This window comes from Hemicordylus capensis, chromosome 1 (assembly GCF_027244095.1).
Source record: "Hemicordylus capensis ecotype Gifberg chromosome 1, rHemCap1.1.pri, whole genome shotgun sequence".
Taxonomy (NCBI): Eukaryota; Metazoa; Chordata; class Lepidosauria; order Squamata; family Cordylidae; genus Hemicordylus; species Hemicordylus capensis.
Window position 1 is genome coordinate 314128153 of NC_069657.1, and position 20828 is coordinate 314148980.

Here is a 20828-nt window from a genome sequence, read left to right on the forward strand (position 1 = left end):
CATTGCTCAAAGTTTAGTGCAGGGTGTGATACCAAGTTTCATTTCTTCTTCTTCTCTTATTAGGGTTTTCCAGCCAATGCTCTTTCTTTTGCTGCCCTATTGAAGGTCAGAGTGGATGGTCAATAGATAGAGGAAGTATGTTGGGCGCCAAATGACATTGTTCTAATAAACAGCTTGCGTGTTAGAGGCAGACAGTGCAGATGCTAATGGGTTCCTCCACTGGGATAAAATGTCTTGTCTCCATTAAACCCATAGAGTGTGACAATTAACACCAGCTGAAGAGGTGTCCAGCTGCATTTTCATATGTTTGGGACCACCTATTCTCTAACACAGCTTGTAAAAATGATTCAAATCTGCCAGCAGGCTGAATTTGTAAAAACACTGTTATGTTCTTTTACAAATACAACAGTGAAATATTAGCAATAGCCGGAGTATAACATCCCAAATGAATGCAGTACTGAAGATAACCAAAACCAAAGACGATATCCTGGTTTGTTGATGTCAGTGCAATCAATCATAAATTGCCATAAATCCTCCATTGTCGTAAATAAATGCTTGTTGTAGTATAGTGGTATTGTGGTATTAGCCCAGGACAAGGAAGGCCGGAATGAGAGTTGTAAAGCACATCTGACAGAAAGGATTGCTGTCTTCTCACAAGGTGAGTTTGTGGAAGAGTGTACCCAGTAATCAGGGGCGTAACAAGGCTGGAGTGGGCCCAGAGACAAAATTTTAAAATGGGCCCCTCGCTGTTGCACACACACACACTTCACAATATATAGTCATGTGACTTGCCTCTGGGGGGCCCCTTGAGGCATGGGGGCCCCCAGGCAGCCGCCTCCCCTTACCTAATGGTAGTTACGCCCCTGCCAGTAATCTCAATAATCCAAAATTCAGAAGAAGAAAAAATATCGTGAGAGAAGTATTATGGTTCAAAGGAGAAAGATTGGGGGCTTCTGATGATCGCAAGATGTTCATAGTATAATAATAATTTAAATATTAATGTTCTCCACAGATATAAGTGCAGTTTTATATTGATTTTTGCACTGTTGATGCAAGTATTTGCATTTAATTATTTATTCTTCTGCATTCCTGCCTAGTCTCAACTATCAATTGTTTCATGTTTCCCATATTATGGCTGAATGATCTGTAGCCTTATCTTTAATGGCAATGTGGTTCCCACCCCACCCCCAACAGTGATGGATGGTATAGACATTTGCTGTGCACATGCTGATAGAGTTCCAGGAACTGTACGTTGCCATATTTTTATTAATGGTTGTTGGCACAAAGAACCTTTCACTGAAGTCAGTGACAAAACTTCCATTCATCTTAATGGAGCTTGATTGCACTTCCATCCATGTGCTCTCAAGACAGCTGCACACATCTTGCTGCACCCTCTCAAACATCATGTCTAGGTGGGACATGGAATCACGCATGTGGTTGCTTCCAGATGCGGATTCACAGCTTCTCTCTAGCCGGAAACACCTTGGTTACAATGACAAGATACAGTTTAATCATTATCCAAGTATGAGCATGAAGTGGTTGCCACATCCGACCTACCCAGCACAAGGACGACTGTGCTCTGAAGAGCACATTTCCTGAGTCTGTAGTTGTCTCCTGCTGGTAAACCCTGAAAACAGGACTCCTGATACATTTGTTTTCCCCTCCAACATCAGTCTTTTGTGAGCACAAACATTCTTGGGGGTGAAGATTACTTTCTATACATCAACAAAACAACTCAAAAAAAGAAAAAGAAAGAAAAAGAAGAAGAAGTAAGTTTCAAAATCCCTTTCTTCCAATATTTATTTTCAATCTCAAGCAGTGCAGCTCCACAGGCTGGTAAAAGAAGGAACAGTTTAGATGTCACAATCTAGTCTTTCCTGTCTTCAAAGTCTACTAACAAACAAAACAATGGATAGTGCCATCTATGCAATTTTCCAGCATTTGATTAGATGTTCAGTTTTACTTGCAGACGTATATGTATTTAAGTGAGATGCTTCATTAAGCTAATGAGAAATAAAGTGACATTTTCAAAATCCTCCAAGTGTGTTGAGGACAATTGGGATGCAAAGGGAATCATGTTATTTTAATATCTTTTATCCCCTGCTAACTGAGCAGAGAGACACCATTTAAAGTGGTGATTTTCTTATACTTAGCAAGGGGAGAGCAACTGGCCCTATCCAGCCCCAGCACAGCATCCCTCCAGTGGCTGTTGCTGGTGTCTATCTGATGTTTCTTTTTAGATTGTGAACCCTTTGGGGACAGGGATCCATCTTATTCATGCATTATTATTTTTTCCTATGTAAACCGCTTTGAGAATTTTGTTGAAGAGCGGTATATAAATATTCGTCGTAGTAGTAATAGTTTGGTCCTTTTCAGGAATCCATCATAGAGCAGCACCTAGACTTTTGCCACAGTGGTACACCATTGGCAAAAGCTCCTTCCATTAATAGAAGAGGAATTACTTTTACTGAGAGTGGAACAGTCCTGCTCGACAACCCCATGGATTTTAGTCACATGCAGCAGCGCAAGATGTGCTGAACCAGTGCCACCCACGTTTTGTTTCACTGTATGTGGGTGATTTATTACCTCAAACACATGGTAGCCCCCATGGAAGTCATCATTTCCCCCCCACAATGCCCTGGGATCCATGGTTCTCCAACTGTAGCCCTCTTGCTGTTTTTGGACTACATCCTCCACCATCCCCAGCCACAGTGACCAACAGTGAGGGATTATGGGAATTGCAGAATACCTGCAGAAGGACCAAAGTTGTGCAGCCCTAATCTAGAGCATTGTGAGGAAAAATGGCAGCCACCAGGAAATAGCTACCAAAAGGATCTCAGCTGCTCCATTTACACATACAATATTATTTTAAAAGCCGATTTCTGCTGCCATGCTACAGCTGTCCCCTTATGAAAACCAGTGGCGGGGGTGGTATCAGATGAAACAAATGGCATATGTGCTGCTCATTGCATTCAGGACCTTTTTGCATTAGTTTTATAATGAAAGAAAAGTAACCAATAGACCCCAGTTGGGCTCAATTGTTCATTTGTTCCAAAATGAATGCATATCCCTAATGGTTAGTCCCAAACTACACAGCGAAATATGAAATTATTTCAGATTGTATTTGGGTTCTATTAAGAACAATGTAGGGTTGAAAGGAAAAAGAAGGGTTGTGGATAGGGATGTGTCCAGTGGTCCGGAGGTTTGGTCCAGGGGTTCAGGATCAAACCGAACCACCTCCCCCCCCAGTTCCATCCAGACCCGAACCTCTGGACAGTTTGTGGATTTTTAAAAAAATGAATATTAAAAAGTATCTTTAGCCCCTTCAGGGGGCTTCCTATATGCCGTGGGGTGTGTGTGTGTCCGCGAGAGTTCCCCTACCCCCCGCCAGCCCCTGAAATAACTGCCGCAGCCCAGCAATCTGATAATTTTTGGCCCGTTCGGACCTCTGTAGTAAGCAGCGGTGGCCATTTGGGAAAAAACAAAATGGTCACCACGCATGCACAAATGACCTCTGTGAGGCCATGTGCCATGTCAGGCCCCACAGAGGCCATTTGTGCATGCACAGTGATGGCCAAAATGGCCACCGCCACTTACTACAGAGGCCTGAACGGGCCAAAAATTATCAGATTCCCGGGCCATGGCAGTTATTTCAGAGGCCAGTGGGGGGTAGGGGAATCCTCATGGACCCCCCACGTGGCATATAGGAAGCCCCCCAAAGGGGCTAAAGGTACTTTTTTATATTCATTTATTTATTTATTTTTAATAAAAAATATCCGTGAACTGTCCAGACCCGGACTGGATGGTGGGTGGGGTTTCAAAGGGGGCCAGACCGGACTTGGCCAGTCTGGTTCGAGTCCAGTCTGGACTCAAACCAAACCAGGACAGCCAGTTCCGTGCACACCCCTAGTTATGGATTACAATTGCAAAGTATGGTCTTCCAAACTCTTACAAAGAATACTGACAAAGAATAGCTTTTAAGAAAATACATTTGGAAGGTATTGTATAATAGAGGAAAATTTGGGGGTTAAAAATATTGTATTATGATAGAAGAACTTATGAAAAACAGGATTCTTTCTTATCATTAACAGATATTTTAATAGATACAGGAAAAGATTAAAAAGTTACTTTTTCTTGCATGGTGAGATGATGCTTCATTTTGAACCAATGGTTTTAATAACTCTGCAAACCTATCATCAGCTCAATAAATACTAGCAGCCTTAAGAATTCCATCTATAACAGCCAAGACATAAACTTACATATATTTGTCATTCAAATGCAGATGTGGCCTTTTGGCATTTTATAGGGAATGCAAAGTGGGCAAAACAGGTTTTTGAAATAAAGGGGGAAAAGAATGGAGATGGTGTGCCTCTTCAGATGTGTAATCCCATGTCAATGTTGAATATCTGCAGAAGAGTATACAGTATGTCTTAGAGATCAGTTGCGTACATTAAAGCCAGATGAACTGGTGGAACCCGAAGATGGGATGCAAGTGGGGATCTTGTAGAAAAAGGTGATCTCTTAGGTAGCCTGGACTAAGCCATTCAGGGCTTTAAAGGTAATCCAGTAATCAAAAAACCTTTGGTTTAAGATAAGTGTTGATGCTTTACATTGCACGCAGATGAATAAAGATATGAGACATAATTGTGGATTAAAAACAAGTCCACAACTGTGTTAACTGCAAATAATGAAAAAAGAGAGAGGATTGGCTCTCCACCCCAAACAGTGAAGTCCCACAGACCCACTGCTTACATGTGAGCCAACCGGCATAACAACTAGGGCGAGACACCTCCGCTCCAGGCAGCATCAGGCCTAAGGCCACCTGTTGCCCATCTTAGCCTACCTAATGCGCAGGCACCTGCCGTAGGATTCGCCATCCCCAAGCCGCAAAGTCTTAGAGGGTGTTGATTCTGTTAGCAGGTTGGAGGAAGCCATCAACCAGCGCCCCCTGAGCCGGAAATCCTCTAGGGACTGGCAAAGACTCCTCCTTATGTCAAACGTGTGCCTGAAAGGTGCTCACCAGAACTCAATTATCCAAGAAACCACACTGTACCTACCGTTGTGACCAAGGGAACCAAACTAACTAACTAACTAGTGTGAGGTAGGCAAAAAAGGCCCCCAACCAAAGCCCATTTGTCAAGGGTCAAAAAATTCCTACCAAGCCCCCAAAGGGGCGACCAGCAGAATCCCACACTATAACCAGGGATGGGTGGGAGGGTTCATGTCCTGAGAAAGGAGGACTGAGTTTGGGGTGGGCCAGGAGCAGCATTGGCAGCCTGAGCCCCGCCCCCAGATGGCCCTCCAACCAATGGCTGGTTCAATCATGCTTCCTGCCTTTTTCAAAGGGTGGGACAAAACACATTTCCCCCCAAGACATGCTGGGGAGAAGCGGATCATTTACACTTGTGCTCTAAAAAGAATGGAAATTGCAAGCTGAGGTGCTCATCTTAACTTCTGCATCATATAAGCTGTAAAGATATTTCACAATCTGGTATATGATGATGGCTTTAGAAATGAGGCTTCATGCACTCACACTTTGCCTGAGATTTATCAGGCAGGGGCATCTCTAGGAAGTGATTAGGGAAAATACACCTGTTAAATGTCTGCCTGGATACATCCCTCCCCAGCCCAATGTCCAGCAGATGACCAAAGCAATGTGTGGGTCCATGGAGACACACACACTGCAGCCATAGACACACAGAGACACAGACAATGCAGCCATTCACACACACAGGGACATACTGTGTACACATGCGCGTGCAACCCCCCCCCCCAAATCATTTAAATACCACTTCATCAATCCAAATGAAAGTTGCCAACCCTCTAAATTCTTGTTCAAAAGAGAAATACTTTAAACTGCTGTATCTAAGCCATTTCCCAAGTGATCTTCACCAAATTTGTGGCAGAGGTGTCTCTTGTCAGGTAGTGATTGTGTGCTGATGACCAGGCAGTTCAAACAATTGGTTTTGATTTTATAAGCAATAGAATGTTCAGGGCTTATAATGGTGGAACATTGAAAATACTCTCTATCTTAACTATATTGGCACAATTGTGCCAGTATAATAACTAGCACGTTGTACTTTGCCTAGAAATATATTGGCAGCCAGTGCAACTGCTTAAGAACAGGCATAATATGGTGTCTCCGAGATACCCCAGAGACCAATCTGGCTGCCGCATTTTAAACTAATTGAAGTTTCCAAGGCAGCCCTACATAGATCACATTGCATTAGTCCAACCTGGAGGTTACTAGCTGGTGTACCACTGTTTTCAGGTCATTCTCTTCAAGGAATGGGCAGAGTTGTTGAATCAACTGTAGCTAGTAAAAAGTGCTCCTGGCCACAGTCTCAACCTGAGACACCAGGGTGAGATCCAAGTCCAAGAAGGGGTCAGCGGGAGTGTAACCTCATCCAGAACAGGAAATTCTACCCCATCTTGCAGATTATGACCCCCAACAATGAGCACCTCCATCTTGCTTGGATTCAGCTTCAGTTTATTATCCCTCATCCAGCCCTTTACTGCTGTAGGCAAGTATTTAATGGGCTAATGCCATTTCCTGATATTGATGACAAAGAGAAAGAGATTTGGATGTCATAAGCATATTGATAATACCCAGCACCAAATTTCCTGATGACCTCACCCAGTGCTTTCATGTAGATGTTAAAAAGCATTTGTTACAGAATGGAGCTCTGCAAGTCTCCATATAGTAGCTTCCATTTTGAAGAGCAACTGTTAAAAAGCATCACCATTTGAAATCTACCCTACGCAAAGGAGCGTAATCACTGTAAAACAGTGCCTCCTATCCCCAGCTCACTCAGGCAATCCAGAAGGATACCATGGTCAATGGTATCAAAAGCCTCTGAGAGAGCCAAAAGAACCAACAGAGTCACACTTCCTCTGTCAATTCCCTGGCAAAGGTCATCTATCAGGCTGACAAAGGCCATCTCAACCCCATAGCCCACTCTAAAGCCCATTTCTAATGGGTCTTGATCATCAGTTTCCTCCAAGACCACTTGGAGGTGGTCAGCCACCACCCTCTCAATCATTTTAGTCAACCATGGGAGGATGGAGACTGGAGAGATATGGATATATATCTATAAAGCAGAGTTCTTAAAGTGCTCCAGGCTGCCAGTTGCAGGGTGGTAGTGGCCCTTAATCCTATTTGTCAATGCCAGAAACTTTGCACTTTGCTTCCTTTGTTGATAAATGCAGAACTGGTTATTTATATTGAAGCAGGTATCCTCCAGTCCAAAGGAATGTCAGCAAGTCAGAGATCTCTTTTAACATTATCCGTTCAACAAATGGGGTGGAGGGTGCACATGGTTTAAATCTAAAAATACCCAGCATCAATTCTGCATGTGTGAAATGTTTCAATTATTTCTAAAATATTTTTTAACAGGTTCCAGATTGAACAGGCAAAACGTTTATAGAACAATTGGGGCATACTGTGCTTTTTATTTGAGTATGCCACATTACCATAGACACATGTTAGAATATGTTTTTGAAGTACTACCACATATTTCAGCAAAGATATTCAGGTGGAAATCAGAGGGCCAACAACACAGTAGCATTTTGTTTCATAGATTTACTTTCAGGTAGACCTTTGGCTCAACACTTATTATGAAGACTAAATCTCCTTTGCTTTGTTGTCCTTCCATGTGCATCTATGAATCCTTCAGAAGCAAATTCACAGTGGAGTGTCATTGTATTTTAATTACTTGTTAAAATTCATTATGCTGCCGAAATATGGAGAAACATATTGGGTTGTGTCATGTCTTTACTTTTGGATGCTCGGTAGATGGCAATCTAGTCCTTACTGCTCCTGACTAAAAAGTCTCACCAAGAGATTATCCAAAACTGACAGTTCTCATGAATTTCACATTTTAAATTAAGGGTTTTTGCACACTTTGAAGGGACTCTCAAATTTCATTTTTAAGGGGGTGGAACTAGAACAATGCAGATGACTGTGTAGCATGAGCTAAATGTCGCACAGAGTGCTATAAGTCAAGGAGATTGCTTGCTCTTGACAAGGCTCTGTTTGCTTGCCTTGAACCATTGCACACATCACACAGCAGTAAATTTGGGTTTGTCACCCAAGTGTACACTCAACAAAGAGCCCAGAAGGATGAACCTGTATGCAAACCCATGCTTGCAAACATCTATTTGTCACATCCCTACTTGATATTTTATTAGAGTTGACAGCAACATTTCACACCAAATGTATTTCTGGGTTCCTCCCAAGAAGAAAAATTGAGGATTGTCAAGGAAAGCCAAGTGCAATGTCTCAGGGGATTTCTGCACACCACTCAATGTACATTTTAAAATGTCCTAGGTGTACTCCAAAAACTGAAACAGATTAAGCAGCCCCGTGTGTGTCTTCTGTATGATGCTTGCAAAATTCCATAAGGTCACATCCTTTCTCTGTTTTCAAATATGGAATGCCCTGCAGATTAGAATGAATCAACTAAATGTGCTTGCAGGGGCAGTTACATTACTCCACTGTCCTGACTGGGAGGAAGCATTTTTATGTTGTTTGCTATGAATCTTTCAATCCACAGGAAGGACAAGAAGGTGACCAGAAGCAAGCAAAGGCAGGTTTTTTGTATCATAGCTGTGGGGATGTGCAAATCAATTCATGGCATAATCAATTGAACTCAAATCTGGCCGATTCAAGCGTTTCAACCTTGAATTGAAGCACCCTTGAGGGTATTGCCCAGATTCGAGGCTGAATAAAATCAGCCCAGATACAGCTTGAATCGATTCAGCGATTTGAATTGCCATTTTGTCTTGGCAATGCCAGTCCTCTGAGCTTTTCTGGTTAGTTCCTTGAAATAATTTCTGATTGGCTGGCAATCTCCCTTGCTTCTTTGTTGGCTTTTTATTGTTCAAGTCCAGTGTTTCCAGGAGGAGGAACAAGGGGAAGATGAAAGTCTTCCCCTTGTTTCAAAGGGAGTGTCAAAATTTATTTTGAAGGAATTTCAAAATGTATTTAAGGGGACACAGAGTCCTTGAGGCAGCTATTGCTTCTGCTGCCCTCGTGGACGAGAAGAGAAACTACTGTAGCTGGCAGCTGCTGCTGCTGTGGAGTGGATTCTTCGTGGAGGAAGAGACTGCTGCTGAGATTCTTCAATCTGTGCTGGATTCTGCCTGCTGGAGGAGCCTCTGCCTGAAGAAGATTCTTCTACTTGTTTGTTTGTTTTTAAATTTTTCTCAGAGCTGAGTTAAAAATCACTGCAGCGCTGCCTGGCCTGCTGGCCTGCTCTGGGTAGCAGCTGGAGGAGTGAAGGAGCCTGTGTGGCCATCTCACCCCCTTCCTTTCTTTAAAAAAAATAAATAAAATATTTTATTTTATTTTATTGTCGGCTGGCTGGCTGGCTTCCTGGCTCCAGCTTTTCAAATTTTTAATCGTTGTTTGGGTGCCCGGGTGCCCAGCTGCCCGCCTCCCAGCTGTCGAGAGGTTCCAGTGGGCTGCTTGGCAGGCAGCAGTTCTTGGAAACTCCAGTGGAAGCGAGGAAAGGACTGAGACTTCACACCATGGGAGAAGACTTTGGAGGGTGAGTACCCTTTTACACACATACACACAAAGACACACACTTATTCCTAGACTTAAAAAGCTGTCTAGGTTATTTTTAAAATATATTTTCAATGGGGGTTTTCTGAGAGGGATTCCCAATTAGAGTTTTGGTAAGTCCCCATCCGCACCTTACCCTCGCCCGACTGTTTATTGCTTTTAAAAAGCAACCGCCCCCCGCCAAACCAGACCCCATTCATTTTTTGTCTTTAAAAATCTTGCAGCTCATGTGTACCCACCCCACAGTGCACGACACACACTGATTAAGTGTGTCCTGCTTCTAAACACCCAACTCCCCCCTCCCCTGAGACATTCACCCCTCTCCCCCTCATTAGTTAAGGCTTAATTAGGGGGGGGGAACCCTGAAAAGAGATGTCTGGGAGGGTTAGAATCAAGGGTAGAGGTAGAGTGGTGGGGAGAGGGAGGGGTGATGCTGGTTGCAGTGGGGTGTGGTGACAGGAGCTTACTCCCCCGGTCACCCCTGCCCCTGCTCCCTTGGTCATGTGCAGGCTCTCCTTTTTTGGGTGAGCTTGGGCCTGTGCCGTAGTCTATGGCCTGGCAGGAGTTGGGGGGGAGGAGCCCCCCCGCCAGGGAAGAAGCTCTTCCCATGCCAGCTATGGAGGAAGTGCAGACAGAGCCAGCTGTCAGTCTAGCCAGACTCATCCCCCCCTCCTTCCCAATGCCCCCTGGGAGTGTGAGCCCCTGGTCTGGGTCTGAGGAGGGCCAGGAGGAAGCATATGTGCTTCCCGCCCCAGATCTTCTCAGGATATAAAGATAAATTATTATTTATATCCATGATGATATTTTGGACATAGGTTCTGTTTTGTGATTTAAAAAAAATAATAAAATCAGATTTTTTTAAAAGTAGGCAAATTTAATTTAATTTTAATTCTAAGGTCACAATAGGTAAACACTTCTCTTAATGCTGTAGATTTCATGTGTAAATGAAATCTACAGATGAGATCAGCTTTCCAGCAAACCCAATGGTTAATATCCATTGGGTTTGCTGGAGAGCTGGTCTACCCATTGAACCAAATAGGTCAATCAGGTCTCCCTTGTAAAAGTAGGTCTGCCTCATAGTATTTTTAAAATTTACCAAAAATCAACCAAGTAGCCAATTGCTCTGTGGGTTGGCACCCAACCCACTTTGGTGCACCTAGTCCTTTAAAATTTGGCCAATTCTATTTAGATTCAAACAGAATCAAACTGAATTAGAATTGGATCGACTCAGATTCGATGGCAGCTGATTTGAGCTCATTTTGGGCTGATTTGATTCAAATTGAATCACAAAAATCGATATGTGCTCATCCCTAGTAGAAGTGAAGCTTTCAGCAGGTGCAGCTTGTCATGTCAAAGAGTTGCAGGAATAAGAAAAAATGCTGAAGCCCCCCCCCCCCCCGCTAACTTGGCAGAGAGGCACCTTTTAACATGGTGATTCTCTTTTATTTAGCAGGGGGAGAGTAACTGGCCCTGTCCACGCCCAGCACAGCATCCCTCCAGTGACTGTTGCTGGTGTCTATCTGATGTTTCTTTTTAGATTGTGAGCCCTTTGGGGACAGGGATCCATCTTATTTATTTATCATTCCTCTGTGTAAACCGCCCTGAGCCATTTTTGGAAGGGTGGTATAGAAATCGAATAGATAGATAGAAAGATTTATTAACAGTATGGGACCTGCATCCTTTCTTGGACCTAACCACAGAATCAGGTTGAAACCTGTACTGAGTGGGATGGGAGTTGCCTAGAAAATGGGACAAAGCTGGAAAAGTTCTCTCCCATCTGCCAGCATATAGTATGCTCTAACCAGAGCAGTGTGAGCAAGAGTTTGCCCACTGGGACTAGAAAAGAGAAAGATCAGACCAGAATGTCAATTCTTTTCTGAAGTGTCTCTAAATTGTTGACAGCTGACATAAAAAAATCCAAGCTATTGTTTCTCTGACTTGTAAAGTCTAAACCATGAAAGCAAAAATAAAATAAAATAACGTCTCAAGGAGACTTTTTTTTTTTTAAACTTTTTACTGAAAGACAGGCCACATATTTCTGGATCTTTCTGACCTATTTGGAAACATCAGGAAAACATATTTTCCCTTATCCCTTTTATCTGTCTGGGGAATATTAAATTCTATAATTTCCCAGATGCTGGAAATGAACTCATTTTCAATCTTAGCTCATAACTTTATTCCATTTGGGGAGGAAGAGTGAAAATTCCCTGTGAGTGGAGTTTTCTTGTATTTTTTCACTAGCCCAGCTTGGCCCATTTAAACATCTGCCTTTCCACCCTTGATAGGAGAGCAGTCTCCAACTAAAGGTTTGTTTTCCATAATGTTTAATATATACATGAGGTTAAGATCATCATACTGAAAAGCGAATGCTGTGTTGGAACGTTAGTTCAGAGACAAGCCCAGGCCTTTAAGACAATTAAACAAATAAACACTGAAATGTTGGCGAGTGGGATATTACAATAATATTCTGTCACTAGAAAGGTCAGTTGCATACAAAAATCTGCTTCTAGTCAAGTTGGGGACAGTGCAACTAAATGCGAAGTAAGGTAAATATGAAGAGATCCAAAAGGGAAAAAGCTGCAAGGCCAACAGGAGCAATGTGATCAGGAGAAGAGTCCCCAAGCTGCTCAGACCAGTGAGCATGCCTAACCCAGAAGAACCCAGAAGCATGTACCTAGATCAAAGAACATAATCTGATTTGCCCTGCTGTTGATAAGACACTTTGCTGGCTCAGGTGCAATGCAAAATCATGGTTAAGTTGGTCACACATGATGTCCCCAAGGCTTGGGAGCATATGCTTCTCCCCTTCCATGCCTGCACAAGTGTCCACTTCCAATTAAGAGTTAGAATAAGCTTATATTTGTCATGATGTCTGAATCGGCCGATCTCAGTTTATTCTAATCTATTTACTTGAAATAAACTGTGATCTGTAACTCACCTCCAAGTTTGGGTTCAGACTTTGCTGTTTATTTCAGGTGAGTAGGCTAGAATAAACTGAGATTGGTTGGTTCAGATGTCACAACCAATCTTAGTTTATATTGGGGGTAATTACTTATATAGCAGAGTATTTCAGGAGCTAACTCACTCCCATTACCGCAGAAATTAACAGGGTCTCAGGGGAAACAGCTTATAAATGATAATCATGGAGACTCATGTAAGGTTAAACTAACCTACTTTATTCAGAAGTACATGATGATAGGAAAAGACCTATATCTAACTTCTGGCTACATGTTGGTCATAGAAAGACCTATAGAAGCATGGTGCTCAGAGAGAGAGAGCTAGAAGCACTCTGGGAGGAAGAAAAAGGAAGTCACTCCCAGGAAGTTCCTGAGTACATTCTATACATAGAGATAAACAGGAAAGAGAAGGAGACCGTGAGGCGAGTCTCACGATCGGTGAGACCTGCCTTCAGAGGGTTTGCAGGGAGAGCGGGCTTAGTCCACTCTCCCCACAGGCGATCCCCAGACAGCCCAGGGTGGCCGGATCGGCTGCTCAGATGACTGCCGGCTCTGTCACGGAGCTGGTGGGGGCTGTGGGGATTGGGGGCTGCGTGGCCCGCGGAAGTTCCAGGATGCCCCACGCAAGTGTGCGGGGCATCCTGGAGAGACCCCCAGGGTCAGGAGGCTTGTTTCAGCCTCCTGCCGGGGGTCTCTTTCTGTGTTGCCACGGTGCGGAGTCATGCCGCAGCAATACACAATTAAAAAGACGGGGTTAGCGGAGCACTTGCTCCGCTAACCTCGGCTAAGGGGAGAGGGAATTAGGAGAGTTTGCTGCCGGGAGCCATGTGGCTCCCGTGGCAGCAGATGATCAACAAAAAGTGGGCTAGGCTCCCTTAGCCTGCTTTTAGCTGATCGTGAGACTCTCTTCCCTAACTGTCCATCTTTACTCCCAATGCCCCTAATGGCCATTAGGGTTACTGGTGCAAAAGGTCAATGCCATCTGGAGCTGGAGTTCCAACAGTTGATCAGTCAATCAATCTTTATTATCTTTGACCAGTATAAAGTAGATTACATTAAAACAACATTAAGGCAGCATTAAAACAGACTATGTTCGGAACTGTGACAATAGAGAAGATAAAAATAACAACACTGTTATAGTGTTGTATACAGTGTATCTTAACTACAGCTAAAATGGGTTAAATCGATGTTTAATGGGTAAGACTATAGAAAAGCTTTATGTGGTTAAAATCTTAAAATTTTACTGAGTCGGTAAAAATTATAAAACTATAGAATACTATGGGGTTTTAAATTGTGTGAACATGCGCTGTGTTTAGTTCTTGCTGCTCTCTGTTAGGATGCAACAAATTTTACACGCTACCACACAAAACTTGGCAACGTTATGTGTTGTTTATTTTATTTATTTATTTATTTATTTATTTATTTATCTATCAATCAATCAATCAATCAATCAATCATATTTTTATAGCAACCAAAACTTATGTCTCTGGGCAGTTATAACAGGGTTAGAGCCAGAAAGCAGTAGAGAGACCTAGAATTGGCTTGAGCGACCTGGGGACTCCATTAATAATGGGAGAATGAGGGTGATACGAATGTCTCTAGAGAACGGGCAATGAAGGAGGACATGCTTTGTTCTCTCAACTTTCCCAGAATCACAGGGGCACAGGCATTCCGAGAAGGGGGTCTTCCCATATCTGCCTTCAAGCACAGATGAAGGAAGGGCACCACAATGGGCTTGTGTGGAGGCCCTTCTGTGTTAAACAGCAGGCGATTCCGCATATTTTAGTCTTTCATTGATGAGGAAGTTCAGGACCCTACCTAAATCATTTTGGTGCTTTATGTCCATTATGCGTTGTTTGGTGCGAAGTCCATGGGAAGTAAGACGGGAGGGGAGAGCCCCAGGGATGACATTTTTTGTCAGAAGTGTTCATTTCCAAGTGGACTGATAATTGTTCTGTAGTGTTAGTGGGGGGCTAGACCCAGGGGAAGAGCAATAATCTTAACCCGTAGTTGAATATGGCCATCCAAACTCTGGCCTCCACATTCACCAGACCTGCCTCTAGATGCAGGCTAGCATTAGAGATGCTCCATAGAACTTACTTACTTATTTCATTTATAGACTGCCCCATCCAAAGGCTCTGGCCACTGCACAAGTTTAAAAAGACATATAAACAAATAGATGTATAGTCTTGTCAGCACACACAAGATAGCAGGATACTGCAGGATTACTGAACAAATATTTATTAACTAGCTGAACCTGCGCAGAGCATCTGCGTGCTAGTATTTTATTGCTGTTCTGTCTCCCTCGTCACAGTCTTTTTTATACACATAGTTTTTAGGCTCTTGATTTGCTGATACTGTAGCTAGTGATCTTACACATGAGAGACCTACTTAAAGCTGACCCATGGGTTGATGAAGTCTGTCTTTTCAGTTGGCACCTGACATGACCCAAGGGTGGAAAGCTGGGCTTGTGGTAGCAAGCATGAATTGTCCCCTTTGCTAAGCAGGGTCTGCCCTGGCTTGCATTTGAATTGGAGGGTACATGTGTGAGTACTATAAGATATTCCTCTTAGGATGGGGTCGCTCTTGGAAAAGCATCTGCATGCAGAAGGTTCCAAGTTCTCTGCCTGGCATCTACTTGTAAGTAAGCCCCAATGATTTCTGTTGAATTAAGCATCTGTGAGCTAGTACTTGATTGGTCCCCTCACCCTCCACCAGAGCCCCCTCACCCCAGATACCTCCCTTCACCCCACCCCACCCCTCTCTTTCTTTCCTTTATTCATTCTTTATTTTTCCTTTATGCATTTTCTTTTATTCATTCATTTCTGCATATTGCAGGATCAGAGCCCTTAGTAGTTAAGGACAAAAATGACCTTCTACGTAAATTGCAAACTAAAGTTTATTCGAAGGGTCTGACTCACTTAGTGGGAAGATGGATGGAGAGAGAGGTGCCAGAGTTCAGCCAAATAACCTGCTGTGTCTTTTTGGTCTTACTTAAAGCATTTGAACCTCTGCAAGGTAACTGATGGCCATGGGCAAAATGTGCCTTCAGCAGGGCAACAAGTTCGGCATATAATTTGGTGCTTGGTACAGCAGGTTCAGTAAGTGAACAATGGTGAATGTTTTGGCCCCACAAACAGTCGATAGAATTGCACATTTCTATTCTGCGTTTCCTATTTTATTAGCTTCCAGGTAATAAAAGCCTCTTTGCATATAAGTCCTATGAAGCTGGCTGGCTCACGTCAAACTCTTCAATATGGCCTAATGCAGTCATTTTACACACACTATAGCAGAAGTGAGGAGAGGAGATGAGGGCTAGTCTCTGGGTTTCTGTAACAACTCACAAAATGCCCAGTGGCAGCAGAAATCCCACCCTCGTTGCCAAGAAATATAGTGTTGTCAGCATACAAGATTGCAGGATGTTGCAGGATTATTGAACAAATATTTATTAATAATCCTTGGACAAGCATGTAGAATAACTGAATTTATCTGAATCTAGCACCAGAGCCACCTGCTGTCTAGCAGCAAACTTTATCTCCACCCTCCATTAACAACTACTACGGAGGCTGAGGCCCTGTCTTAAAGCATCATTGTCTTCAACATTTCCCACAATACGCAACAAGATGTTCCATAAGAGTTCCATGAAGAGAACACTCCACATTTTCTGCTGCCTTATAAAGCAGGCATGGAAGCTCCAATTTGGATTGGAGCCATAGTGCAGGAAGGGGGCTAACCCGTCTCTAATCCTGCATGCTGACTGCCCAATTCAAATAATCTCCCCTCATGAAACTGTTACTAGCCACACAGGGGAAAAAGATGACTATGAATTGTGCTCACAGCACAATTTTCTTCTCCACAACTAGTTGCAAATTTGGAGTGGGCAGTCTGGATCATATCCACAGCACCGGGACAAAGGGTTATAACTCCCCCCACCCCACTATATCCCTGATCCAAATCAGACCTCCTACACACACACACACACACACACACACACACACACACACACACACAGTACTTTCTGAAATAGAAAAGAAGCAGGTTGCCCTAATGACAGAGATCCCATGAAACATGGGAGAGTGTTGCTGCTGCTGCTGATATTGCTATTTACACTACACACTACAAATATTTATATACCACTTTTCAACATAAGTTCTCAAAGTGATTTATATAGAATGAATAAACGTAGAGGTGGGTCTCACGATCAAAGAGACCCGCCTGTGGAGGGTGAGTGGGGAAAGTGGGGAGAGGGTGAGTCTGCTCTCCCCGCAGACGACCAGCCAGTCTGCTCTGGGCGGCCGCAGCAGCCACCCACATGACTGCTGGCTCCGTAACAGAGCCAGCCAGGGCTGGAGAGTTTGGGGGCCATGGCAGGGCATACTGGAGACACCCCCGAGCTGCGAAGTTGCTTTTAAGCCTCCCGGTCGGGGGTCTTCTCGTGAGTAGCCGCGGCTACTCACGATAAAAAGAAACCACGTTTGCAGAATGCTCGCTTCGCAAACCCGGTTTAAGGGGCGAGTTACTTGAGTGGGTTACCCGCTCAGGAACCATCGGGCCCGGTGATTCACATGATGGGACGAAATCGCTAGCCTGATTTCGTCTCATCGTGTGAATAGCCTCATAATAACGTTTTACATACTGCTTGCTCCATAAAATGCACTCAAAGAGATTAACAACACTCATTATACAATAAAATATAATACAATGTCATAAATACAATATAAAGTTTTTAAAAACACAGAATAAAAACACAAAGGTGACTTACTTGTAGTGGCAGGCTGATAACAGATCAGGGTATGTGCCTATGCTAGGAGGGAAAGGCGATCAGGGCTCTGTTACGGTCTCAGGGGAACTCTCCATATGTGGAGGCCTGTGCAAGAAAAGATTGCATCCTGCCATTAGAAAAAGTATTTGGTTACTATTTCCATTAAACCCTTCCCAACTGGAACTTTTTAAAAAAATGTGGGGTAGGATCCAGACTAATCCAGTCATGCCTAATCACCACTAAAGTAAGTGAGATGGGTTAAATTAATTTAAGACCCATTAATTTCAATGGGACTTAATCATGACTAACTTAGTCTGGAACCTGCTCGTTGTGTTTTAAAATAAAATTAATTTTATGGATTAAAATATGTGTTTTAAAATGCCCTTAGTCCTTCTGTGTTAAATCATGGGCAGGTCTTTATGGTTCACTTTCACTCCCTATTTACCTTACCAAAATCTTGCTTCTGTTCTGAGTCTCCCACAGGCATTGTTGCCAAACACTCACTGGCAAATATGCTTCTCATTGCAAAGGAATAATACATCATTTCTGCTGTGGACTGCTAATATTTGTAGCTGACAGTTCCCAAGGAAACACTAAGAAGTGATCAGGCAGCTTTTCTCCCGTTTCCCCTTTTGATTCATTCATCAGTGTTGCAGTTGTTGGAAGGAAAGGAAGTATTGGAAGAACACACATTTTACTTGGTTTTGTCACCATCACAGCATGGCCTGTTCTAATCCATAGGCAAATTTTTATTATTTAAGTTAATTATTTATTTACTTAATTTATATACCGCCCTTCCAAAAATGGCTTAATTAAGGCTTATTCACACTTTAGCCAATTTGCTATATGAGAAAGCTGTCCACATGACCACAAGGAGGAGGCTGGTGGGAAAGCAGGAGCCTACCCGCCATCCCCCACATGACCAGAGCAGTGTCCCCTCTAACAGGTATTCCCAGATGTTGTTGACTACAATTACCATACCTCCCCAAGCAAAAGCCATTGCAGCTGGGGATTCTGGGAGTTGTAGTCAACTACATTTGGGAATGCCTTAGATTGAACACTGGACCAGAGACGAAACAGGGCTCCACCACCCACATGCGGCGAGCGGCGCATTGAGCAGGAGGTGCAGGGAAGGAAGCTGGATCCCCAGATATCCCATAATGCACCACATGAGCAGTGTGGCATGTTGGGAAAGCTCCCTGTTGCTGGGCTGCTCCTTCCTGTGCTCTATAGCCAAGATGGCTGCTGCCAGTCTGGGAGCAGCTGCCAGCAGCCAAGCACTCAAATGACTGGGGTACAAGATAGGAGGTGCACGCTTGTCCTCCTACTTCACCTTAAGCCCTTGTTCCAAACCAGGGCTAGGAGCAGTGGGATTGGGAGTAATCCCAGTGCTTCACACAACCAGCCCTACCTGAGCTAGCCCCAGGGGCAGAGCTGTAATTGTGCACATGGGTTGCAAGAACCTGTGTGCAGCTGCCATCGGGGCCACTGCGTTTGCCATGATGAACACCTGATGGTGGCCCCCCCGGAGTCCTTTTCTTCCTGTTGGTGGTCACAGTGGCCTCCCTGAGGAAGCAGTCCACCACTTAGCCGCCACTGCTGCTGCCGCCACGCACATCAGGGAGAGAAGGGGCGCCTTGCACCCATGATGCAAAGAGGAGGGGCGCAGTGGGGGGGCACCACAGGGGGAGAGCACCACCATGTGTGGGGTGTGCGTGTGGCCCAGACACTGGCCGCATATGCCTTCCCAACACTACTGCCTAGCCCAGTCCTACCCCCAGTCGTGAGAACGACTTTAATGTGCCTGAGCTTCTCCACTGAGACGATAGAGTTCACATCACATAGTCTATTGTCAATGTTCTAGTGCTTCTGCAAACTTAGACAAACTATACAATGCAACTTCTACAAACTATAAATTAGTAATATGTCCTATGTGTAGTTTGGCTCTCGCGTTCTTGTTTTTCTAACAGAAATAGCAGCAGCAGAGGTCCCAATCAGGCTACTGAGACTTGGATGGGTGGAGGGGGTGGGAATACAAGGTATTTAACCATTTGTCCCCACCACAGTCCCACTCTGGATTGGAGGCCTCCATGGCTGCTGTTTCCCCCAGGCCAGGAGGGAAGCTCCCATTAGTGCCAAAGGGAGTTTCCTATCAGAGGGAAATAGGAGCTGGGTGGGGTGAGGCCTCTGGGTTAGGAAAATAGCCCACTGCCACTGCCCGCCCCCATGCGACAGTCCTGAACAGGATGGTGATCTCCTGCAGTTGTTATTTCCATTAGAATATATAAATAAGTAGTGTGCAAGGTGTAAACTATGGCTGAAATCTAGACTAAGTTGCTCAGTGACACCACAGGAGTTACTCTAATTCTGGATGTCAGGCTATACATTCAACATAAAGGCCGGGTTCAGATGTAGCATGGAGCCATGGGTCCAATGGGCCCGCCGCGGTACCATACCTCTCCTGTCTCCCATCCATGTTTGGATGTTGGGGAGATGGGCCTCATTGTAGTCGGTCAAGGTAGGGGAGCTGACTGTGTGGACTTCCTTCTTAACACAAGGACAGAATGGATTGGGCCAGAGTCAGGGAGGAGGTTCCTCCCTCCGCTCTGGACCCACTGGGCCCAAACTGCAGTGTCAGCATTGGAACATAGTGCTGGCACCGCAGAAATGTAGTTTGTGGATGCTAAACTCCATCTGACTGAATATTCAGAGTGGAGTTTGGCAAGGGAAACCACAGATCACTTCCTCGCCACCCCACTGCAAAGTCCATTTCCCTGAGTTTGGTCGTTTGGGGTTAGGAAACTGGAGGTGAAGGGATCTCTGGTTTCCTATTTTGTATGAACTCGGCCAGTGTGTACATAGGAACATAGGAAGCTGCCATGTACAGAGTCTGACCATTGGTCTATCTAGCTCAGTATCTATCTAGCTTCACAGACTGGCAGCAGCTTCTCCAAGGCTGCAGGCAGGAATCTCTCTCAGCCCTATCTTGGAGAAGCCAGGAAGGGAACTTGGAACCTTCTGCTCTTCCCAGAGCGGCTCCATCCCCTGAGGGGAATATCTTGCAGTGTCTAGTCTCCCATTCATATGCAACCAGGGTGGAGCTTATGACATGGAGTTTGAAATAGCTGAGGGTGGCAACTTTCACAGAGAAACTTGAACCTCACAAAAATTTTGCATGGTACCAATTGTATTCAACATGCATATAAATTGTTGTTCAAAGCATGAGCTCTTGAGAACTTGGGAAAAAATTATCTGGAATGTACAAACCTCTTTCTGTGCATTGCCTCTACAATACTGTCCATTATATATTAAAACTAAATGAGAATTTTACCAGACAGACATGATTCAGGCTTTTACAAGGTCAAATAAACTTAAAGGAACAAAAAAAAAGTGATATAGTAATCATTTCAACAGCTGCTGGTAGGAATTAAGTCCAGTTTGGTTAATGGTGGCAAAAAGACATGCAAGATGGAGGGGCGGGGGGATCAAGCAAAATATGAGCCGCCTCAAAGGAGTCTCTAGGAACAGTAATATCCAGGCT

At 44.1% G+C, this 20828-nt stretch overlaps 1 long non-coding RNA gene across 4 annotated transcripts in view; it reads left to right on the forward strand.

Moving 5' to 3' along the window:
* Positions 1-20828, forward strand: part of LOC128348019 (uncharacterized) — a 65722-nt gene that overhangs the window by 30459 nt on the left and 14435 nt on the right. For 3 of the 4 annotated variants that reach the window (XR_008317878.1, XR_008317882.1, XR_008317880.1), the window contains exon 7: positions 64-2054. This is a non-coding gene — a long non-coding RNA (uncharacterized LOC128348019). Of the gene's footprint in view, positions 1-63; positions 2055-20828 lie in introns of those variants that run through there. The other variant, XR_008317883.1, reaches the window with a different exon arrangement.